Here is a 22,483-nt window from a genome sequence, read left to right as displayed (position 1 = left end):
AAACCTGCTTTACTCAGAGTGCAGTCTTGAATTATTATGCAAATTGTTATTCACTATAATTCAAAAAATAAAAATAATAAAAGAACACTTTTACAGAAACTTCCTGCATTCAACCAAAGATGTGGGTGCCATGGTCCAACAGAGTTGACTCATAAAATTAACAATCCCAACGTCCACCAGCATTCTGACAAAGATTCTTTATTAGAACTCATTACCTATTTATTGTCTTTTGGCTGAAAACACATGAGAGACTTTTATTATTTATTCCATGTTGCGGCACTTCTGCTGTTGTACTGTTCCCTGGCACATAGCACTTCATCAAGCAATGTTACCTAAATGAATGAAAGATTAAATGATTGAGAGCCATTATTTGGATATACATTATCTAAATACTCTAGTTATTTCCATCCTGGACAGAACATGATGCACACACAATATAATGGTGATGAGTTGGTCATCATCACCTGGATTGAGTCCTAGTGTGCATTAGGCATCATTGGAAAGCATATGGCTGGTTACCATGGAGACAATGGCAATGGGCTTCATGCATGGGGGCACCACTTTCTATATCCTATAGAGGAGCTCTCCTCCTCATGAGAATCACTACTGAGTGGCCTGAGGACTTTAAGCTCTAGCTGCCTTATAAGTCTTTGCAAGAGAAAGAGAGGGCTTTATTTTCCTTACCAGATAAGCTTCTGAAGGCTGTTTGTAACTGTACTTGGTCTACAGATAATTTGTAGCCTTAGAAAACAAGACCAACAAATATGGAAATACTTGCAGAGCCTGCAGTCAATGAGGGGTGAATTACAGCTTGGTAAATAGATGGCTGAGCACAGGGAGAAGGAACTTGCAGAAGAGAGTCCATCTGGTGATAGGAAGTAATAATAATTAATAATAAAAAAACAATAGGTGAAAACATCTACTCCTGATCATGATCGCAAATTTATCTTTGTTCTGTAGCTCAGCCATACCATTATCTTGTACTTTTCCTGAACATGGATTCTGTTCTAAGGCCTGGGTTGAATACCACTTCCTGTCTTCTCTCTGATAATGTACATTGCAAATGGAAGTGTGGAGCTGGATACACATGTACCTTTTTCAAGTAATGTGACCACATTATTTGAATTTGAGCAAGAATTGTATGAGAACATGGGCCCAGGAAATGGGCATTGGGAGTCAGTCTCTGCCTACTTTGTAGGGAAGTTGCTATGGAGGTGACAATGGAAGAATTAAGCAAAACAGAATACCTGCTCTACTGGAACGATGGGAGGTGAATGGCTATAGAAGTGAAGGAAAAGCTGGCAGAAGGCTGACAAGCTGAAACTATATAGGGCCCTGAGGATCATCTTAGCTCATAAGAATATATCATTTTTTTTTTTTTTGGCCAGTCCTGGGGCTTGGACTCAGGGCCTGAGCACTGTCCCTGGCTTCCTTTTGCTCAAGGCTAGCGCTCTGCCACTTGAGCCACAGCGCCACTTCTGGCCATTTTCTGTATATGTGGTGCTGGGGAATCGAACCCAGGGCCTCATGTATACGAGGCAAGCACTCTTGCCACTAGGCCATATCCCCAGCCCCAAGAATATATCATTTTGAAAAACACTTTGTAGATTGGACATGGTGACCCACTCCTATAATCCCAGTTACTTGAGAGGTATAGGTAGAAGGATTATAGTCCAAGGAAAGACATACACAAAAATATGAGACCTTACCCATGAAAGTCTGTGGCAAAAAGCTCTAGGTCTAGGGGAATGCTCAAGTGGAAGAGTACTTGCCTAGCAATGTGAGGCTTTCAGTTCAAACTCTGATAGCACCAATAAAAGCAGAAACAAAGAAAAGCACTTTATAGTATGCTTAGTGCTCATCTCTCACCAGCATGCTCTGATCAAAAGATCTGTCAGGAAAAACAAGAACTTTTTTGAGTTTCTGGAGGAAAAACTAGATAAGAGCAAGGATGCAGTCCCAGGTGACAGTTTCCACAGGAGTCTTGATAAATGATGGCAATGAAGATAAAGGAAGGTAATTAAGAGGATGGAGAAAGAATCATTGTTTCATTTCTGCCAGAATTTGGAGGAGGATGGTGTTGTGTCTTTTACTTCCTGGTCTTCTGATCCAGAGTGACTTTGTGGCACACAGAGGCTTTGTAAAGATGAACAGTAGGGTCCCTTTCAACATTCTTACCTATTCTTATCTATTCTTACCACCCCATCCCTTCCCTCACTTTCCATTCTGTATTTCTATTGCATATATCTTCAAGTTCTCACCATATACACATGCTTTTAATTTTTTAAAATAATATTTGATTAATGAAAGTCAATGTAGACCAAAGTTGTTATATAGGTTAGTTTATATCATAAATGCACAAGATATATTCATAGACTATTCTGTCAAATGGCAGCTTCTTTGTACAACTACTAAAAGAAAAATATATTCAAAAAAGAAATAAAAACTAGGAGTCTAAATTAAAATTAAATAATAGCTATATTCATAGAAATGTTGAGGTAACATTTAGGTCCCAACTATTCACATGGCCAAATAGGAGAAGGAACAGTATTTGATCATATATATATATGTGTATATATATATATATATAAACTATTCATACTGTGAAATATAAGAATCTAAAAATAATAAAATAAACAAATATAAAGTTGAAGCCTTATAAAAATGTGTGTCAAAAAACTTTTTAACCTTCCTTTCTTATATGGAATATGATCCTCAAGAAATATTTGTCAGGATGGTAAAAGGGGAGAGAAGTCTGCATTGCAGAGAGGAGCTTATGATGGGGTGGGTGTTACACAAGTCTATTGAATATATGAATGAAAATAGTACCATTCCACTCGCCAAAACTCTTAAAAAAGTGGAGAAGGAGGCAGGGTGGCTAAGGAAGAATAAATTATTTGATAATGTATTTTAAATTGGATTAAAATACATATTTATTTTCTGTCTCATGAAGAAATACCACTGTACAATCCTTTTATGCAAATAAAAGATTTTAATGAATTAGAAAATAAAAATAAAATAAAAAAAAAGATGAACAGTAGGAGAGGATTTCAGATGAAAGATAAAAGCAGTGGAGGCTGAGGCAACAAAGAACATCACAGAGATTTTTTTTGGGGGGGGGGACTGCAAATTAACATCCTAGAAGGGATGAAATGTAACAAGAAGGCACTGACTATTAAGATGAGGATAGCTGGGAAAATTAAGGAAGTAGATTCCTTTCTGAGATGGAACTGAGAATAGATCCCAAAAGAGCATTCCCATAGAGAGAGGCTGATGGTGAAGATGTTTGCAGAGGAGATGGAAGGTATGCAGAGCCAGTCAGGGATGGACTTCTCCAAAAGCTCAATGAATGAGAAGTGATCAGTCCCTCTGCAAAAGATGTGGCTTCTCTCTCACCACCCAGGGCTGAGCAACATGTGTTCAATCCATCCTTGTACCTCCCATGGCCCTGCACTCAGACTTCCTGGGAACATGATATACTTAGGTCTAGGCTTGTTTTATATTGAGAACCATCACCCCCAGAAGGACTTCTCTGTCTGTCCCATACACTTGAATTCCTGGGAGAAGCCAATTAAATAAAACCTGCTTGTTTGGGCCAACTTCCTCTGGAAATCTCAAGAGCAGTTAGTCCACTTGTGCAGTCTGTACACTCTTGCCACGCTTAGTTGTTTCTCAAAATAAAAATATCTTTGCAAAGCTGGGTTTCACTTCTCTACATCTCAGCCTGCTCTGTTTTCTTCCCACAACAGCCTCTCACAGCCCTAGTCTCCAAAATCATATGCCTCCTTTAATACTGGTCCGTAATGAACTTGAGTCCCCTCTTTTAATACCTTGCTTTGTGGATTCCTTTACCACTGAGTCATAACTGATGTATTTATCCCTCATGAACTTTCACTTTTTCTACAAGAACCACATGATTAATTTTACCAAAACTTTCCCAGCAGCTACCGTAGCCCAGCACTAGCAGCTACTTTAGAAATTCTTCCTATGTGAATGAAGAATGAACCTCCTACTTTGCCCATGTCCTGCTTTCTTAGGACTTAGGTAGAGGTTATTCCTTCTGTACAATTTGCAGATCAAGTCTGTCCCTCTTCTTGTTGATGCCTTTGTGAGGATCTCATTTCCTCATTTCCTCATTTCCTGATTCCACCACTCCACAGAACTGCCTCACCTTGACCAGCTGTCTTTCGTCTCTGTCCTTCATGTAGAAAAGGTGTTGCACTCTAGCTCCTTTCACTGACCTGACCAATGTTTAGCTTTGTAGTCCTTGACAATGTCAATACCAGTGAACCTTGTCTTCACTTCCCTACTTCTGGCTTCATCCCACCTACATGGGATATTTCTGGGTGTTTTTTTTTGGGGGGGGGGTTGTTTTATTTATTTATTTTTGTAAGTCATGGTGCTTGATCTCAGGGCCTGGATGCTGTCCCTGAGCTCCTTTGCTCAAGGCTGTGCCACCTTGAGCCACAACTCCACTATTGATTTTTGAGTAAATTAATTGGAGAAAAGAGTCTTATGGGGAATTTTCTTCCTGGGCTAGCTTCAAGCCACAATCCTCAGATCTCAGCCTCATGAGTAGCCAGGAGTACAGGCATGAGCCACTGGTGCCCTGCAATATTTCTGTTCTTACAGCAAGCCTTTCCAGAAGTCAACCTTAGGGTTTATAAAAGCCCCCTCTCCTTCCTTGCTTGCTTTCTTTCCTTTCTTTCTGCAACACTGGGTTCTGAACTCAGGGCCTTATGCTTACTGGGTAGGTACACTACCACTTGAGCCACACCTCCATCCCTTTTTGCTTTAGTTATTTTTTTAGAGACAGTATGATAGATTTTGTCTAGGGCTAGTGTTGGCTGCAATTATCCTATTTATGCCCCTTTCATATAGTTAGACTTGTTTTGTTGACATGGAGACTCATTAATTTTCCTCCCAGTCTGGCCTTGAATGGCAGTCCTCTTTTCTCTGCCTCATGAGTAACTGGGGTTATAGGTATGAATCACGGCTCCCAGCCATTAAAATGTCCTTTACATGATTGTCTTCAATATCTCATCTCTTAGGTGCATCCTCACTCAACACGATTGAGCATTTGTAGTACCAAAGTCTCCAAGTGATCTACCATTCTTCTTTTTGAAGTGAAATTCTATTGTTCTTTTCTGTCCTTATTTCAGCTAACATGGCAGTATTTACCAGTTTGGGCCACTACCACCTTCTTGCACTGCTTATCTTTGGCTCTCTTGACTCTGTTAGTTCTCACTTCCTTTTCTTCTTCATTCCTCTTTATTTCTAAAATGTCGGTGTTGCTCAGTGTCAGTCCTGTTTCCCCATTCTCTATCCTGTCCACCTATGTGCTTTTTGCCACTTCTGTAGTTTGAGTACTCATTTGTGAAGAAACTCATTAACATTCAATCCAGCTTAGCTTTGAACTTGAGTTATGAAGTCCCCACAGACATCTGACTGCTCCATCAGAGCTTAATACCCACTTCCACCCCAGGGCTTACCTGGACCTCACATTCAACCTGCTGCATGCTGAACACCAGGCCATCTCCTGAAATTGCTTGGTTTCCTGTTTCTTCATTTACTTTCCCCATCTCTCTTGCTTGTTTATTTCTCTTTCCCATGCTCACCAACCCTGGACATCAACATTTTTTGCAATCTTTTCACAAACTGTCTTGCAGATATCTACTCCTAACTCAATCAAACTTAATAACCACATTCCTAAAAAGAATATCTTGATTACATCTTCCTGTTGCTTAATACTCTTCCATTCTCTGCATCATCCTAAGGAAAGTCTAAACTTTTGGCACAGAATAAACAACCTTCGAAAGGTAGTCCAACTCCCCCTCTTCTGCCTGAACGCTTTAATCATCACTCCTCTGTTTGCTCAACTTTAACTTACAGACTGCACCTAGCTCAAAATGTACTTGCTGAGTGAATGAAAGCCTATTGAAGAGCTTGGATGAAGGGGCTGAGGCTGACTAATGGGGGCATCCGTACAAGTGTGTTCCATTAGCAGAGTCTCGGCCCAGTGAGATGTTGGTACTATTGGGCATTATCATTAGTGTGCTCTAGTGCTTTCACGTCAGTTTAGTGATCCATCAGTGGGCATGTCCTTCTTCAGAACATGCTGGCCCTGAGCCGTTCTTCACAATACCATGAGAGGTGTCCTATGGATTAGAACATATATGTTATTTAGGAAGTTTATCCAATGAGATATTTAAACAAATTAAAACCATGGGGATTATATATGCTGAAGTGTTTAGAAATATCTAATGAAAATATATCTTCTGGTTTTCACTTTCTCACACATGAGTCATAAGGTCCTTACAGCTGCTAAATGCCTTTTGCCTAATGAGATGCCATTTCTTCCCTAGGGACTTTAAGCATACTTTTGAAATGAAAATTATGTGAGCCTAGAATTAATGGTCCGGGCTTGTAATTCCAGCCTCTCAAAAGGCCTAAGAGATTCCTGGGCCCCAGGCTGGCTCTGGCCAGCTTTATCTTAAAAATAACTAAATGAAAAAATCGCTGAGGGGCTTAGATCAAATGGTAGAGCAGTTCTCTAGCACGTCTGAGGCTTTGAGTTCAAACTCTAGCAGTGGCAGAAAAGAGAAGTACTTGAATTTCATCCTTTTTCACTGCAAGTGATAGAATGACTTTGTGATTTGGAGCTAGTAGTCTTGAAAATCAAAATAATTTCATTGGTTTAGCAAATGAAGAAAAATGTAAAGAAGTAATTTATTCTCCAGGCTCCCGTTATTGAATTTTCAACATCCCAGGGGCATCTGTCAGATTACCTGTCTTGAAGATATTTCTGACAAATTTGAGCACTGAAACCTGGAAGAGAGACTGTTCAGGTTGAACAATGTTGAGATGAGGGGAGAACAACAGACATTTTTCCCCTATTGGCTTTCAAAAGAAAAATTTGTAGAAGTTGTTTTTATAGGCCCAGAGTGCTCACTTGTTTTGCTTTTGCCAGTGGAGTCTGTGTCACCTACTGTTAGAGGGAAGACAGAGACCATTAGCATCACTGGTAACCATGAGCCTTGCTAGACACAATGGTTCTGGTTTCTACAGTGGTTCAGTTAGCTCATGGCACTTGTCAAGTCCAACATGGTTTCCATGAAGAACTAGGTTGAATTTCACTGAAGAGCTTTTCTACTCAGTCCTGGAATCTCAGTGTTATTTATTAGCAAGGCAGGTGTACTGTGTTGTGTAGGATGATGATGCTCTCTTTGTTTTAATTTCTAAGACCTTCACCTTTCATTTATGCTTTGGATGTGATTTGTAAGCAAGGTCTCTTTGAAAGTGGAGGTCATTGAATGAATTACATATTAGCTCCCAAGGTGGTTTGATTTTTTTGTTGATTTGAATGAAAGGGGACAAATATACTTTGATCCAAATGTTAATTGGATGCTCCCAATTATTTCTGAAAATTTGGCTATTCCTTAACACCTTGATATATATTCTCTAACTCAAATAACCACATACGGAATTCACTTTTATTTTCATTAACAAAGAATTACGACGCATGCTATTATTTTCTACTATCATGCAACATTGTGCTTTATTTCCCATAGATGTCATGTAACTGTTTATTTGGAAACACTGTTATTTTCTCTTCCTTCAAAATGATTACTTATGACATGTACTACTCGGTATAAGCTTGAAGGAGTCATATTTTATTAACTCTTAAGCATGATGATCTATTCACTGTCTTTAGGTGGCTGACATTTTAGAAAGAATTCTAACATGAGCCCACATAAATAGGCATTGACCAAGTGCCTTCTATGGCTGTGCTAAGCTGCATATATTATTTTATATATCACATGTAAACCCAACAAGAGAATAGTGGTATTATCAACCCTAATTTACCTACAATGAAAAAAGGTACAGTGTAGGTAAGTGTCTGTCTCAAACTCACTGAAGAAGCAGTTGGTAAATATGGGACCATTTCAAAGTAGTGACAGATGCTCTGTACACTGAGTCCCCAGATTTTTTTGTTTTTTTCTAAAACTGGAGTTTGAACTCAGAGCTTTTCACTTGATAAACAGATGCTCTACCACTTGAGTGAAACCCTAGTCTTTTCACATTTTAGTTATGCGCCAGATAGTCTGTCGGACTTTTCAAGGCTGAGCTGGAGTTGTGATCTTCCTACCTCCACTTTCTGCATAGGTGAAATTATAGCCATAGACTACCATTCCTAGCTTTTTGTTTGAAATGGAGTATTGCTTACCTTTTCTTTTTTTTTGGTCCAGTTGGCCTTCAATTGTGATCCTTTTTTAATCTCCACCTCCCAGATAGCTGGGACTATAGGAATGGGCTGTTAAGACTGGCTTGTTTGCTTTAATTTTTTAAATTGTAATTACGTGGAAGAAAAATAGTTGAAACTTTAAAAAAAATTGCAATTACAGAGTGGTATTCTATGTACACAGCCAAAGTTATTTCAAATAAACTACATTGGAGACAACTGAACATGAAAATGATAACCTTCCTCTACTTTACACCACAAGAACCTACTTGAAATTTTCTTGACAGGTTACAACCCCGGTAGTGTATGTACCTTGCAAAGTCAGCAGTGGCCATAGAGCACTGCCAGGGAACACCACCAGGACAAAGCTTCCCAGTGACACATTTCGTAATACACTATACAGTTATAAAACAAATCTTAGTGCAGCCTAATAAAAAAAGCGAGTAATATTAGTGTGATAAGTAAATGTTTAACGATCCTCTTATCTCAGCCTCCTGAGTAGCTAGGATTACAGGCATGAGCCACAGGTGCCAGGCTTTTTTTCAATGCTCTTTTCAGTCTTCCTGTCTCTTTCCGTGGCCACCACAGATTTTCCTTTAGCTCAGAAGTGTCTTTTCCAGGTCTTCTTAGTCACCCATGGGAGGGTTCCCTACATCCCTCCCAGCTGCTTTATAGCATCACCAGTGAGCAGCCCAAGATTTGTCCATGATGCTCAGAACAGAGGCGGAAGGCCAGAGAGGCTTTGGGATGCATTGGGATCCCTGAGCATCTTCTTTTGTTTCTCCTTCTGGAAGGATGTAGGTTTTCATTTCTTGCTGGTTTGGGTCTTTCCTATTCTCTTCAGCAGGCCTGGTCTCTCCTCTGGGTCTCTCTGAGAAGCTGACTGAAGTCCAGGTGCTTTTACTGCTTGTCCTGTGAATTTGCATCAAAGCACATGATGGCATTTGGCCCGTCAGCCTTTTCCTTGGCATCTCTTTTGCCCACATTGTTGTTGCGTCCTCATAAGGCACAGGGCTATGGAGCACCCCTCCGGCTCTTAGTCCTGGTGCTGTCTCCGCAGAGCCCAACACTCCAGTTTAATGGTTTCTATTTTTATGGAAACTCAAATCTTGGTTTAGAAACCATTCTGTATGTAGTTGAGAAAAGACCCTAGATCCAATAAGCAATGGTATCACAAGCAGAAATACTTAGTACAATATGGAAAAGACTCATAAGGCTGGTTACAATTGGAATGGCTATGGCCATCTCTTCAAAGTTATATAGAGAAAGCCTTGAAGAAGCCCGAAGGAACCATGTGTACTCCAAGAAGTTGATGACCACGAAGCGGCTCTTCATTGCTAACAGAGATGACTTGAGAGGTTTACATTTTAAAATGCCATCTCAGTTTGGCCTTTCTTTAGTTCTGCTTTCTCCAACACTAGATTTCCTTGTGAACATAGTTAATTAGCTGTTTCTAGGTTGTAACTAACAGTTTCAGAAAACTTATGATACAAACAAAGTTTTATTTAGCAATCTGTAGCCTGAGTGTAAGAGTGGACTTCACTCTCTGAAAGGCACTCTAAGCCATCTAGGAACAGGGATTTCATTGGTTCAAAGAAGAGTTATCCTGGCTTCCAGCTACTGGATAAATGTTGGAGAACAGCACGGGAGTCCACCCAATAATAAGCAAGTTCATCTAATGATTAAAATATTGAAAATGCCCTATATCCAAAAATCCAGTTCCTCTCAACCATTGATCAAAAAAAGGATAATTAAGGGCTTTGGAAGCAATGACCCATCTCATACAAGTTTAAGGGCATCTGTTTTTAGAACTTGAAGGACATCACAGATCATGAATATTGAGACTCTCACTATTTGGGTGGGGGCCCTGGCAGTGCTGGTACATGGACTTGAAATCAGGGCTTTAGCTTTTCTTCTCTACCACTTGAACCATACCCCACTCTGGCTTTCTGGTGACTATTGGAGATAAGAGTTTCATGGATATTCCTGTCTAGACTGGTTTTGAATTGAGATCCTCATTCTCAGCCTCCTGAGTAGCTGGAATTAAAGGCATGAGCCACCAGTACCTGGTTGGGGACTTTCACTTTAACTCTTCTTTGGAGCTTTCTGGTTTTAACTTCCTCTAGTCTAGAAGACTAGACTTCTTCTAGTCTTTCTGGTAAACCCCTACTTCCCAGCCCCACAAAGTCCTTGTCTATGAATGTTCCCCCAATTTCTTCCCATTCCTTTTTCTCTGGCCCATCCCCATTGTGTCCTATATATCATTTAATGACTGGCTTTGGGGTTTTGTCCCTGCCCTGCTAAGAATTCAGAATCCTTAGGTTCTCAGTCCTCTGGTACTTAAAGCATCCTCACTGTTTGCTAAATGAATGAAAAATTAACGCAGCCTGTGTGTGCAAATCCAATCATGTCCAAAAAAGGAGATGAAGGGAAAAGGATTCTTCAAGAACAATTCTAAGGAGAGGCTCCTATCTCTGACTCCCTTCTGTTCTAAGAGGAACCATGATAACTTCTCTACTGAGAGCGGTGTGTTTCAAGTAAAAACAAACAAACTAAAACCTCTCCAGACTGAACTTAACTAGAACCCAGAGTGTTACTCTTCTGCCTGGAAATCTCCCTCATGTTTCTCCCACTTAGTGGAGAAGCAGACAATCTCTTCTTTCTGACTATGGTTGCTGACAACCCTGGTTTGATATTCTGCTCCTGGCAGTCTTAGCAGGGCATGGTTCAAGCCATGAGGGGTTCAGTGTCAGAGCTGCAGCCTCCTTCTCTCCTTGCACTTCCCTCTCCCCTCTCTTCCTGCTGGGTCTTCAGGAGGGTCTGTCCTCCCTTCTCTACCCTCCAGAGCTTGTTGAGGCTCTTGACTCCTGACACTCAGCTTGTGGCTCACCTCTTGCTTTACCATTCTTCTTAATTTCTGAGCATTCTCTCAGGGGTGCATTGTACTACTTCCTAAAATATTTTTTGTTATGAGTACTGCTCATTTTTTCCCATTTATAAGCCTTAATCAGTGGTATTTAATTGCCCCATTAAAAGAAAGGACAAAATCAAAGGAAAAGTAATTTTAAAATAACATTGGCAAATGATTTTAAAACCACCAAATTATCAAAACAATAATTAAATACCAACTAAATTTCATCTCCATTATAAAAATACACAGGCAAATGACAGCCTGTGTTGCTGTCAGAACTAACCCCATGAGCTACAGATCCGCAGCTGTGGTGTCCCCAGACAGCCTCCTCTCCTCCCAGCTGCCTCCAGCTGTGGCCCAGATTCTTCCCTGGGCCATAGAGCAGACAACACAGAATGTCTGGAAGAGAAGATAACAGGTCCTTGAAACTCAAGCAAAGCAATTAAAATCCTGGAGGAATTTTAGGAACCCAAATCTACATAAATATCATACATATACATATCGCATATGTGATATATCATAAATATAATACATGATATCAAATATATACCACATATCATAAATATATATTACAAATATTATATATATGTGTGTTTGTGTGTGTGTGTGTGTGTGTGTGTGTGACAGTTCTTAACCACAGATTTTTTGCCATGACAGGAGTTGTTAAGAAGCCTGTCTTTTTTTTTTATCATAAACAAGATAAGTTTATTTTCCCACAGTTCAAGAGGCTGAAGTCTAAGATTTAGCTATTAACATGGTTGGTTCCTTTGGGGGCCTCTCTCTTTTTAGCTTGTCGATGACCCTCTCCTTGTGGCCCTATATGGTCATCCCTCTTATGTGGCTACGTTTATATTTTCTCCTTTTGTAAGAATACCAGTCATTTCAGACTAGAGTAAGAAACCTGTCTGAGTCCCAGTTCAGTCACCATGCTGTCATAATGATCCTGTCTAAGACTCTTAAACTATGATATTCTCAGTGGCCATAAAAGTTCCTGATAATACTAAAATTCAAGAATTTTATGGTCCTATTGATAAGAGCACACAGATTTTGCAACATAAAGATGAGTGTAGCTTATTGTTTCTCCCCAGTGGCCTGTAGTGAGGAGCAAAGTGCTTATCACCAATGCAAAGCAAAAATAAATGAGGGATGAACAGAGAGGAGAAACAGAAAATAATAAGCCTAGAAAGAGATTTAATCAGTTCTTATGGGAATACAGTAACAGGAATAAAATAGAAAAGCCAAAAGGCAGAGCAAGAAATTTGGCCATGCTTGTGTGTCACTGGGAGTACAGTGTTCTGATTGTGAGCTTATAATTAGGAGAGGTTCCAGCTAACCTTACCTTTGCCTCATGTGCGTGATTACCCACCAGCGCATTGGCGTGCTGACATATTTTCCAGCCATTCACAGATGTTCATGTTACCTTTGGTTATTTTGTAATTCTGAGACATGTGTTAAGGAAGCATATAAGATTAAAAAATATAAGCAGGAAGTGATGTGAGTTAATATTTTAAGAAAACATTAAGAGTGCTAAAGTGATTTTGGTGTTCACATATACTGTGCTTTTAGTGTTCGTTGTGAAAGGACTGGAGAATGTTTTCAGATTATTCTTTATACTTACTGCATTTTTTTCTTTTTATAATCTTTATAATGGAGCACGTTTGATTTTTGTGACTATGACAGAGTACATGAGAAATAAGGGAAGAAGGATTTGTTTGGGCTGACAGTCTCAGAAGTTTCAATCCATTGTCAGCTGGCTTCACTGCTTTTAAGTAAGACAGAACATCATGATGGATGAGGGTGGTGGACGAAAGCTGCTCACTTTCTGGGGGTCAGGAAGGGGATTAGTGGTGGGGGCAATTGCTATCCTTCAAAAGCATATCCCGTCACTTCCTCTATACAGGTCCCAGTTTCTAGCAGGTCATTTAGTTATGAGCTCATCAGTGGATTAACCCATTGATAGATGGGCTAATGATTCAATAACCTCTTAGAAACAGCACCAATATGTAACTAAGCCTTCAACACAGGGGCCTTTTTTTTTAATTTGCGGGAATACTTTATATTCAAAATATAACAGAATTAAGTATGGAATGACAGGATAGGAGATTCAGAGGTATAAGCATAGGACATATCAGAGGAATATTATATTGTTGTTTGGGAAACTGAAATGCTGACATGGATTGAGAGTAGAAGGTAAAGAGGATTTGGTGTGGGGAGCGAATAATGTATTCTGTTTCCTGTATCCTAAGTTGGAGGTATCTCTGACATCTCTAGATGCAGCTTGTGTAGTAGGCAAAGTGAAGTCAGAGTTGAACTCAGTCTTTTCCACCCTTTCATCCTTAGCCACATATATGTTGTAGCACCTGAGAGTTGATCAACATTTCAGACAAAATAAAGGATAATACTTTTATTACCCCTTTGACTAAATGGACTAAGTGTTGGAGTTAAGATTGGAAACTCTTCACTACAAGCTCTGCACTTTAAATGATACTGGGATCTCATGTTGCATAAGGCAATTAGGTGATTCCATTTACTGCCTGGATGGATTGCACTAACTTTACTGGGATAAATCAGCATGTTCTCCCTTTGCTGTGATGATTTGTACTGCAGGCCATTTCTATCAGAGTGTTCCCCCTGGTTACTGCCTTTAGTCTGTATTTTATGTGTTCTTGATTTAAACCATTCAATGTTGGAGCTGAGTTAATCTCTGTAACTCCTACAACCAACCATAAAAACATAATTATCATACCAACCTATCAGATAATGTTATGAAAGTAACTTTGAATCAAAATGACTTTCACTTAATCATATAAAAGGAAATAACTCTAATGGTTTATTCCTTCTAAATGATTTCCAAAATTACAGGGCAGGTCATGTTCAGAAAAGAATCATCAAATATTTAGCAAGGGAATTACACATTTACTCTATTGGTAAATTTTATCAGTGATGGTATACATGAGATTCCTATACCTAATTCATTTTGGTTTTCTCACATATTTATTTTGTATATTTGTACATGATATTCTGCTATGTTAAACTACTCTTTGAAGTAACAGTTATGCTGTAAGGATTATCATTAGTTTGGCTATCGGTATTATGGGAAGCTAGTATCTCAATAACATTAGTATTAGTGAAATCTAAAAACCTACTTGTGTGTGTGTGTGTGTGCGTGCATGCGTGTGTGTGTGTCTGTTGGAGCTTGAATTCAACGCCACTGCACACTCTTGCTAGAGTGTGCAGAACTCTAGTGTGAGCACAATCTTGCTCTTCAAGATTGGTGCCCAACCACTTGAGCCATAGCTCCACTTCTGGCTTCTTGGTGGTTAATCTGAGAAAAGAGTCTCACAGATTTTTCTGCTCAGGTTGGCTTTGAACTCTGATCCTCAAATCTCAGCCTCCTGAGTAGTCAGGATTACAGGTATGAGCCACCAGTGGCTGATTTCTACCATTATTCAGAAAAACACTATATACATAAAATTAATGCTATGTGTGTACAATAGTATGATGGCCAGCCATGGGTACTGAAGGTTCTATGTTTTTAATAGAATACAAATTACATTTTTTTCAGAATGTCTCCAACTAACACATTGTTCTTATATTTTGGAAAAGGAAATATAGCATTTTTAAAAGAAAATGTGTGCATAAAAGTAATAGCTGGTAGAGGAGCAAGAATGCCAAGGTCCCTGGAGGTTATGCAATTGCCTATGAAGCTCACATATTCCACAGAAGGAAAGTAGAAAGCCAAGAGAATTTAAAGTGATAGCAACTGTCAGCATCTCCTCATGCTTTCTAAGTAGGAAGAAAGTCAAGTCACAGAAAATACTTGGTGCTTATGTCTTTAAAAAGTCACCGATTACCAGTTTTAAGTACAGATGAGTGGGAGCACCTACTGCTTTATGTTAAAAATCATTTTATTTCATAATTCGAGAAATAACCACCAGCCTTTCTTTTTTAATGTCTTGAAAACTCCAGAGAAAAAACCTACCAGCCTTGTCAAATCTTGAACTTTTGCTATATTGATGTCTTTAAGTAAAATATTATGACTTTGTGGTGCTAATAGAGGAGACTCCATGTACTTCCTGCCTGGGGGGCTGTTGGGTTGGGGAAGCAGGGAGTGGAGTAGCAGAAAATTCAACAGGTAGAAGCAGAGAACATACATATTTGCCTAGTTAGGGAACTATGTTTGCTTTCTCTGGTTCTAAGTTGGAAGTAGACATCAGTAAGGAAGTTGCCAGTTAATAATCAAGTCTTGGCTATTTTGGGCCAATTGTTAGAGAAGTTATTATTTAGCATCCTGGGTTGTATCTGGTGGTAGCAGTTTGCTTTCTTGAAGATTTAACTTAAAGCAGGCTGGCTTCCTGCAGTGTTTATTGGAGATAAAAGGATTGGCTTCCTGGACAGTGGCTTCAGGTCACAAGTCAAAGTATTATTTTTGTGTATGGTCTGGATGATATGTGTTTGTGTATTCGTGTTTATTTGTAGAAGACATTTCTCTTCAGTGTTTTAAACTTTCTTGCTGCTGTGTTTTGAACAAAAAAGATGAGTCTTCTCTTTGGTCAAACTGAATGTGCTGTAACTTTAAAAGCAGAATTAAGTAGCTGTAGAATTAGTAAACACAATTAGGACTTCCCTGTAGTTAGAAAATAACTTTTGGGTTTTTTTTAAAAATTCTTTTTTTGCTAAATTTAATTTTATTGTCAAGGTGACATACAGAGGGGTTATAGTTACATGCATAATGTCATGAGCACATTTCTTGTCAAACTGGTTACCTCCTCCCTCATTTTTCTCCCATCTTCCGTCTTCCCCAATTCACCCCACCCCCACTTTCTAAAGTTCTTATATGAAAAATAAAAACAACTCCTTGTTGCTCTTCCTCCTGCAAAGATACAAATTCTTCCCTCCCTCCTTCTCCACCTCCTCTTCCTCTGGAGAGAATCAGGAAGACAACTCTACCACAACGAGCACCTCCTTTAGCTGCCCTGGCTGCCTTCAGTGTGCCTAATTTAGGAAATGATATAAAGCTCATCCAAGTGTGAGTGTTCTCGGTCAAGGCCAGGTGACTAATAGATACTTAACTAGAAATTAAATTGCCTGAAAGTTCTAAGATGAATCTTTGGTATTGAGTAATTGTCAACCAGCCATCTCCTTTAAAAGCTCTGAAGTATACTGGATGTCAATATTCTGATACACCTTGGGTTTACTTTCTGGGATTTTTTTCTCTTACTTCATTCCAGATAATTAATGGGCATTAATGTGAATAGTAAATATTCAAGAAAATAGTGGAGGAAAAAGTACCCTAGGAAAAACATAAAGTTGTGAACCTTCCTTAGGTTATCAAGTATTTTATTTTTATTGTATATATTGATGTTTGATACATTCACAAGTAGTGAAATAGCTAGTATTGTCAAGCAAATTAATAGTGTTCATCTTGCATAGTTATTTGTGTTAAAAGTACCTAAAATCTATTCTCTTAGCAAATTTCTACTATATGATATCGTGTGTTATATTTTCATGTAATATACTAGTTCTGTGGATGTAGTCATCTTATATAATTGAATCTTGTACCTTTCAACCTATAAATCTCCACTTTCTCTGAGCTCCCCCACCCAGCCCTTCTTAGCCCCATGTTCATTCTTTGTTTTGGGGTTGTTTCTGTTTTATATTTTTCATATAATTGGGAGTGTATGGTACTTTTCTTTCTGCATCTGGTTTTCACTTAGCATTGTATCTTCCAGGTTCATTCATTTAGTCATTAATAGCATGCTTCCATTCTTTTTCTTTTTAATTATTAAGTATCTTTATTGTTATAAAGGTGATGTACAGAGGGTTTACAGTTACATAAGTCAGGTAAAGAGTACATTTCTTTTTGTACAATGTTACCCCTTCCCTCACTCTCTCCCAGTCGCCCCCCCCCGCCCCCCGCCATTCTTACTCACAAGTTGTAGTTCATTTTCCACATAGACTCCAGTGGGTACCACTGCTGCATTTGTTCACCCTTGTGCCTCCATTTCTGAGACCCCTTCACCCCTCCTAAAGACAGATAAATGAACAAGCAAGACAAACCCTCTTTCATTTTAAACATGTGATCTGTAAACTTGAAATAAGTATGCTCAGAAATAGCCCAGTGCAGGTGACTCGGACCTCTAAGCCGAGCTACTCAGGAAGCTGAGAGCTGGAAAATAGAGATTGGAAGCCAGCTTAAGCTAAAGTGTCTGAGAGATTCCATCTCCAAAATAACCAGCAGAAGGCCAGGCTGGAGGCATGACTCAGGTGGTAGAACATCAGCCAAGCAAGGTGAATAGTGAGTATGCTTTGAGTATTGGTAAAGAAAGAAAGAAAGAACAAAAGAAAGAAAGAAAGAAAGAAAGAAAGAAAGAAAGAAAGAAAGGAAGGAAGGAAGGAAGAAAGGAAGAAAGGGGGGAGGGAGGGAGGGAGGGAGGGAGGGAGGGAGGGAGGGAGGGAGGGAGGGAGGGAGGGAGGGAGGGAGGAAGGGAGGAGGGAGGAAGGGAGGAGGGAGGACATCTTAAATTGTAGCATGCTTCCATTCTTGTTAAGGCTGAATAATATTCCATTATATGTAACTAGCACACTATCTTAAGCATCCATCTATTGATATATCTTGAGGTTGTTTCCCTGTCTTAACTCTTATGAACAATCCTATGAACTTGGGTACAGGTATCTTTAGGATGTAATTTAATCTCCCTTGGGGATATACCCAGATATGGGATTGGTTTTTATTTAGTTACTTATTTGTTTATTGGAAAGGCAGTACGCGGGTTTGAATCCAAGGCCTTGTTTTCCTCACTAGGCTGATACCCTACCATTTAAGCCACACCTCTACTTCTGTGTCTTTGCTGGTTAGCTGGAGATAAAAGTCTACCAGTTAGTCTTCCTAGGCTGGCTTTGACCCTGGATCCTCAAATCTCAGCCTCCTGAGTAGCAGAGATTACAGGTGTGGTCACCAGGGCTTTGGCTGTTAGCTATTGTTATATCGTCTTTGGGAAACATCAGTTCAGACCCTCTATCCATTTTGAAATCATCTTCATTCTTTTGCTATTGGGTTATGAGGTGTATGTGTGTGTGCGTGTGCGTGCGTGCGTGTGTGTGTGTGTGTGCATATATACCATCCTAGGACTTGAACTCAAGGCCTGAGCACCGTCCCTGAGTTGTTTTTTCAAGGTTAGTACACTACCACTTGAATCACAGCAAATCTGTCTTTGTGGTAGTTTATTGGCGATAACAGTCTCATAGATGTTCCTGCACAGTTGGCTTGAAACCATGATCCTCTGACTCTGATCTCAACTTTCTGAATAGCTAGGATTATAGGTGTGAGCCACTGGTCCCCAGCAAGTTGTGTGAATTTTTAAAATATGTTCCGGATATTAACCAGTTGTTCTGAAATGATAGCATCTATATGCTATCATTTTGTTTTGTTATTTTCTGTATCATGCAGAAAGTTTTTCATTTGGTCCTGGTTTGCCAAGGTCCAAGTCAAAGAACTTTTCCCTTTTCTTTCCTATGGGGAATTGTATGGCTTCCTGCCTTCCATGTAGGTTTTTGGTCTATCATGAGTTGATTTTTTTTTAAATTGAATTTATTTATTAATTGAACACAAATTTTTTGACAAGGTGTTGTGAAAAAAGGGTACAGTTACATAGTAGGGCAGTGTGTACATTTCTTGTGATATCTTACACCCTGTTTTTCTATCCCTTCTCTAGGTCAGGTAGACATATATACAATATACAATGTATCAAGAACATATACAGTAGTCACGTGGCCACGCCCAAGAAAGTTCGCCTAGGGCTTTAAATGTAATGTCGATATTAGACAATATGTCGACAGTAGTCTTATATGAACGTACATACATAGCTTTTGAGCTATTGTATTCCCCTGAGAGGTCAATTTTTGACCTTTATATGTTGAGTAATTGTTTGGTTTTAGTTGCATACTGTTGGGTTGCTGCCCCAATCCTGTGGGGAATACTATTTGACAAGCAGTTTTTGGTTTCACAGACTTGGTCTCTACTGCCTCTCCGTCTCCCTTTGTTAACAGTCATATATCAGGGAGATCATGTCCCTTTGTTTTCTGTGTTCTAGGCTTGTCTCGCTCAACATTATTTGTTCGAGTTCTGACCATTTCCCTGCGAATAACAATATTTCACCATTCCTAATCACTATGTAGTATTCCATTGTGTATAAGTACCATATTTTTTGGATCCATTCGTCTTTGGAGGGGCATCTGGGTTGTTTCCATATTTTGGCTATTGTGAATTGTGCCGTGATAAACATGGAAGTACAAATGTCTTTTTGATATCTTGGGTTTTGCTGTTTAGGATAGATGCCTAGGAGTGGTTTGGCTGGGTCATAGGGTAGGTCTATATTGAGCTTTTTGAGAAACCTCCATACTGTTCTCCAAAGTGGTTGTACTAATTTGCACTCCTACCAACAATGGAGAAGGGTTCCTCTTTCCCCGCACCCCCTCCAGCATTTGTTGTCCTATAGGCTTCAGTTACCTGGATGGGGTCCCTTGTGAGATTGGGGACGTTTTCTGCAATATCTTTATTGAGAACATGTTTAAGCCCTCTGCTCTGGTATTCGGCTCCTTCTTCTATTCCAATTATGCGCAGATTATATCTCTTGTCTTTGTCCATTAGTTCCTGGATTAGTCTGCCCTGAAGCTTCACCGTTTCTGGGAGTGTGGTCATTTTCTGGTTGTTGTCGGCTGCTTCATCGTCCAGGCGAGAGATTCTGGATTCCATATGGTCAATTCTTTGTGCGGTGGATTCAATTGCGGAGTTTATGGATGTCAGAGAGCTATTTATGGTTGTCATATCAGCTCTGATTGTGGAAATTTCTTCCTTTAAAGAGTTGTATTTTAAATCTATTTTTTCATGCATTTCAATTCTCACGTTGTTAAGGTCTTCTTTAAAGGAGGCTTGCATTGTATCCATTTTTGCTTCCATTTCTTTAAAGAAGGCTTGCATTGTATCCATTTTTGCTTCCATTTCTTTCTTGGCTTCCTGGGTGTCCTTCAAGATTTCCGCTCTAAACTCCTGGAATTGTTTTCTGATTTCATTTCTGATGCTTTCCATCATTCCTGTTAACATGGCCTCATTTGCTTTTTTATTCTCTATCTCCTCTTCAGTCGTGCTGCTTTTTGGAGCTGGTGAGTTGGCTTGCTTTTTGATGAACTGTGTTATGTTTCTTTGTGATTTGCGCATCTGGAGATCTGTGGATGGCTTCTCAGGTTTGGTTTATAGCTCTGCCCTCCCTCCTGTGTAGGCGCTTCTACCAGAGCAGGTGCTGCTGCTGTGGCCCTGCCCACCTGTTCAGGGTACACCTACCAGAGTGGGCGCTGTCGCCAGGGGCCCTGCCCACCTGTGCGCGGTGCGCCCGCTACAACAGGCCCTGGCGCTGTGGCCCCATCCACTTTAGCGGGGTACGCCTCCCAGAGCGAGCCCTGGGTTGTTGGGTTGTGTTTTTTCGCCCTCCCGCGAGTCCGTTGTGGGGGGCGGTATGTGTGGGGCCCAGTGGGATCAACTGTCCGGGTGAGGGTTAGTGCCCTCAGACCTGGCCTCCGCTGCGAGGGGGGGGCGTGCTCAGGCCCAGGTGTCCCTGCTGTGCTGCTATTGCCCACCAGTGCCTGTGATTTTAGTTGTAAGAGTCCCTGAGGTCCAGGCGCCTTGGGTGGGGCTTGCACTGCATGCCGTCCCCCGGCCCCTGTTGGGAAGGGGGCAGGGCCGATTGGGCCAGATCAGGATCCTGTGCGGCCTTGGGGCTGCTCCATCCTTCCCCTGCTAAACTGACTTCCCAGCACCTGATGGGAGCTTTCCGCCTGACTTGGGGGTTCTTTGTTCCCTCGGGGTGGGGAGGGGGAGGGAGGGAGATCTAGCTTCTTTGTAGGGCTTGGGTCTCTGATAGCTGGTCTCCCGTTGGGGGAGGGGAGCTAACGGGGGACTCACTGATCCTGGATTATGTGTGTGTCCCGAGCAGCCGTTGGTCCTTCAGGGGGTGGCGAAGTGTCGTGGTGGCGTCCCCGGCTCCCCGCTTCTGCCGCGCTGGATTCCCCAGCCGCCGTCAGTCCAATCTCGGTCTGGACCTGAACTTCTCGTCGCTGCCGTCGTATGTCTTGGTCCGCACCCTCCCTAGTGTCCGTGGGGTCATGCTGTCTGGATTCTGCGCTCCCGGCAGCCTGTCTGCTGATTGCCAGGTTCCCCTTTCCCAGCCTGGCCCTGTTCGGGCCAGGGTCGGCTGGTGGGGGGAGGGTGCCCCGGAGATTCTCCGGCTCCGTGTAGGTTTTCAGCTCTTCTTTTTTACTCCTTTGTGTTTTCCTGCGTATCTCCACTGCTTCTGGCTGCTGGTTTTGCTGGGTTCTTGATGGGGTGTTGGGTGTTGGAGTTCCCAGCTCGCTATATAGTTGGAGCAAGTCAGGGTGCCTCCCTACTGTGACGGCGCCATCTTTCCTCCTTGCCAACTTATGAGTTGATTTTTTAATGGCAGATCATAGTCAGACACTGGTGGTTCACACCTGTAACCCTAGCTAATCAGAAGGCTGAGACATGAGGAACCCAGTTGGAAACCAGCCTGAGCATAAAAGTCCATCTGGAAATGGAGAATTTGGCTTAAGTGGTAGAGTTCCAGCCTTAAGTAAAAAAGCCAAGCAATACCATAAGGCCCTGAGTTCAAGCCCTAGTACTGGAAAAAAATGTTAGTGACTATTTTTTTCATACCACTGTGATTGAAGAAAGGTACTTGCTACGATTTTCATCTTCTTGAATTTGTTAAGAGTTTGTGGCCTTGCATCATCAGAAAAATGTCCTGTTGTCTGTTGGAAAGGAATTATAACCCACTGCTTTGGAATAGATTATTCTGTAAATGCCCGTTAGACCAATTTGATCCTTAAAAAAAAAAAATCTTTGTAACTAGTCTGTTAAGAATTTAGATTAACCTGTTCTGTGTAGCAAGCGTGTCCAGAGCCTGCTATCTCACCTACTGGATCAAGGAGCCTTCTCTTCCCTTTGCCTGGGCCTACATGTCCTTCCCTTATGACACTTGATAAAGACATCAGTAATTAGGAACATCTTCACGTCCCCCACTAGACTATAGTTCTTCGTAGGCAGGGACTGTCTTGAAATATTTATGTTTCCTTTTTTAATTAAAATTAAATTTTACCACATATACTAATACATAAATACACTTACATACTATGTAAATATACTTTTAGTTAGCCCCTAACATTCACTTTCTGAAAGTAGTCATGTAATCTAACCCACATCCTTCAGTTTTCTTATGGTGCTTATGTTTAGGGATCTTGAAGGAGCCATTTTTTTTTCT

The sequence above is a fragment of the Perognathus longimembris genome, chromosome 18 (assembly GCF_023159225.1).
Source record: "Perognathus longimembris pacificus isolate PPM17 chromosome 18, ASM2315922v1, whole genome shotgun sequence".
NCBI classification, from domain to species: Eukaryota; Metazoa; Chordata; class Mammalia; order Rodentia; family Heteromyidae; genus Perognathus; species Perognathus longimembris.
This window is presented reverse-complemented; position numbering follows the sequence as displayed.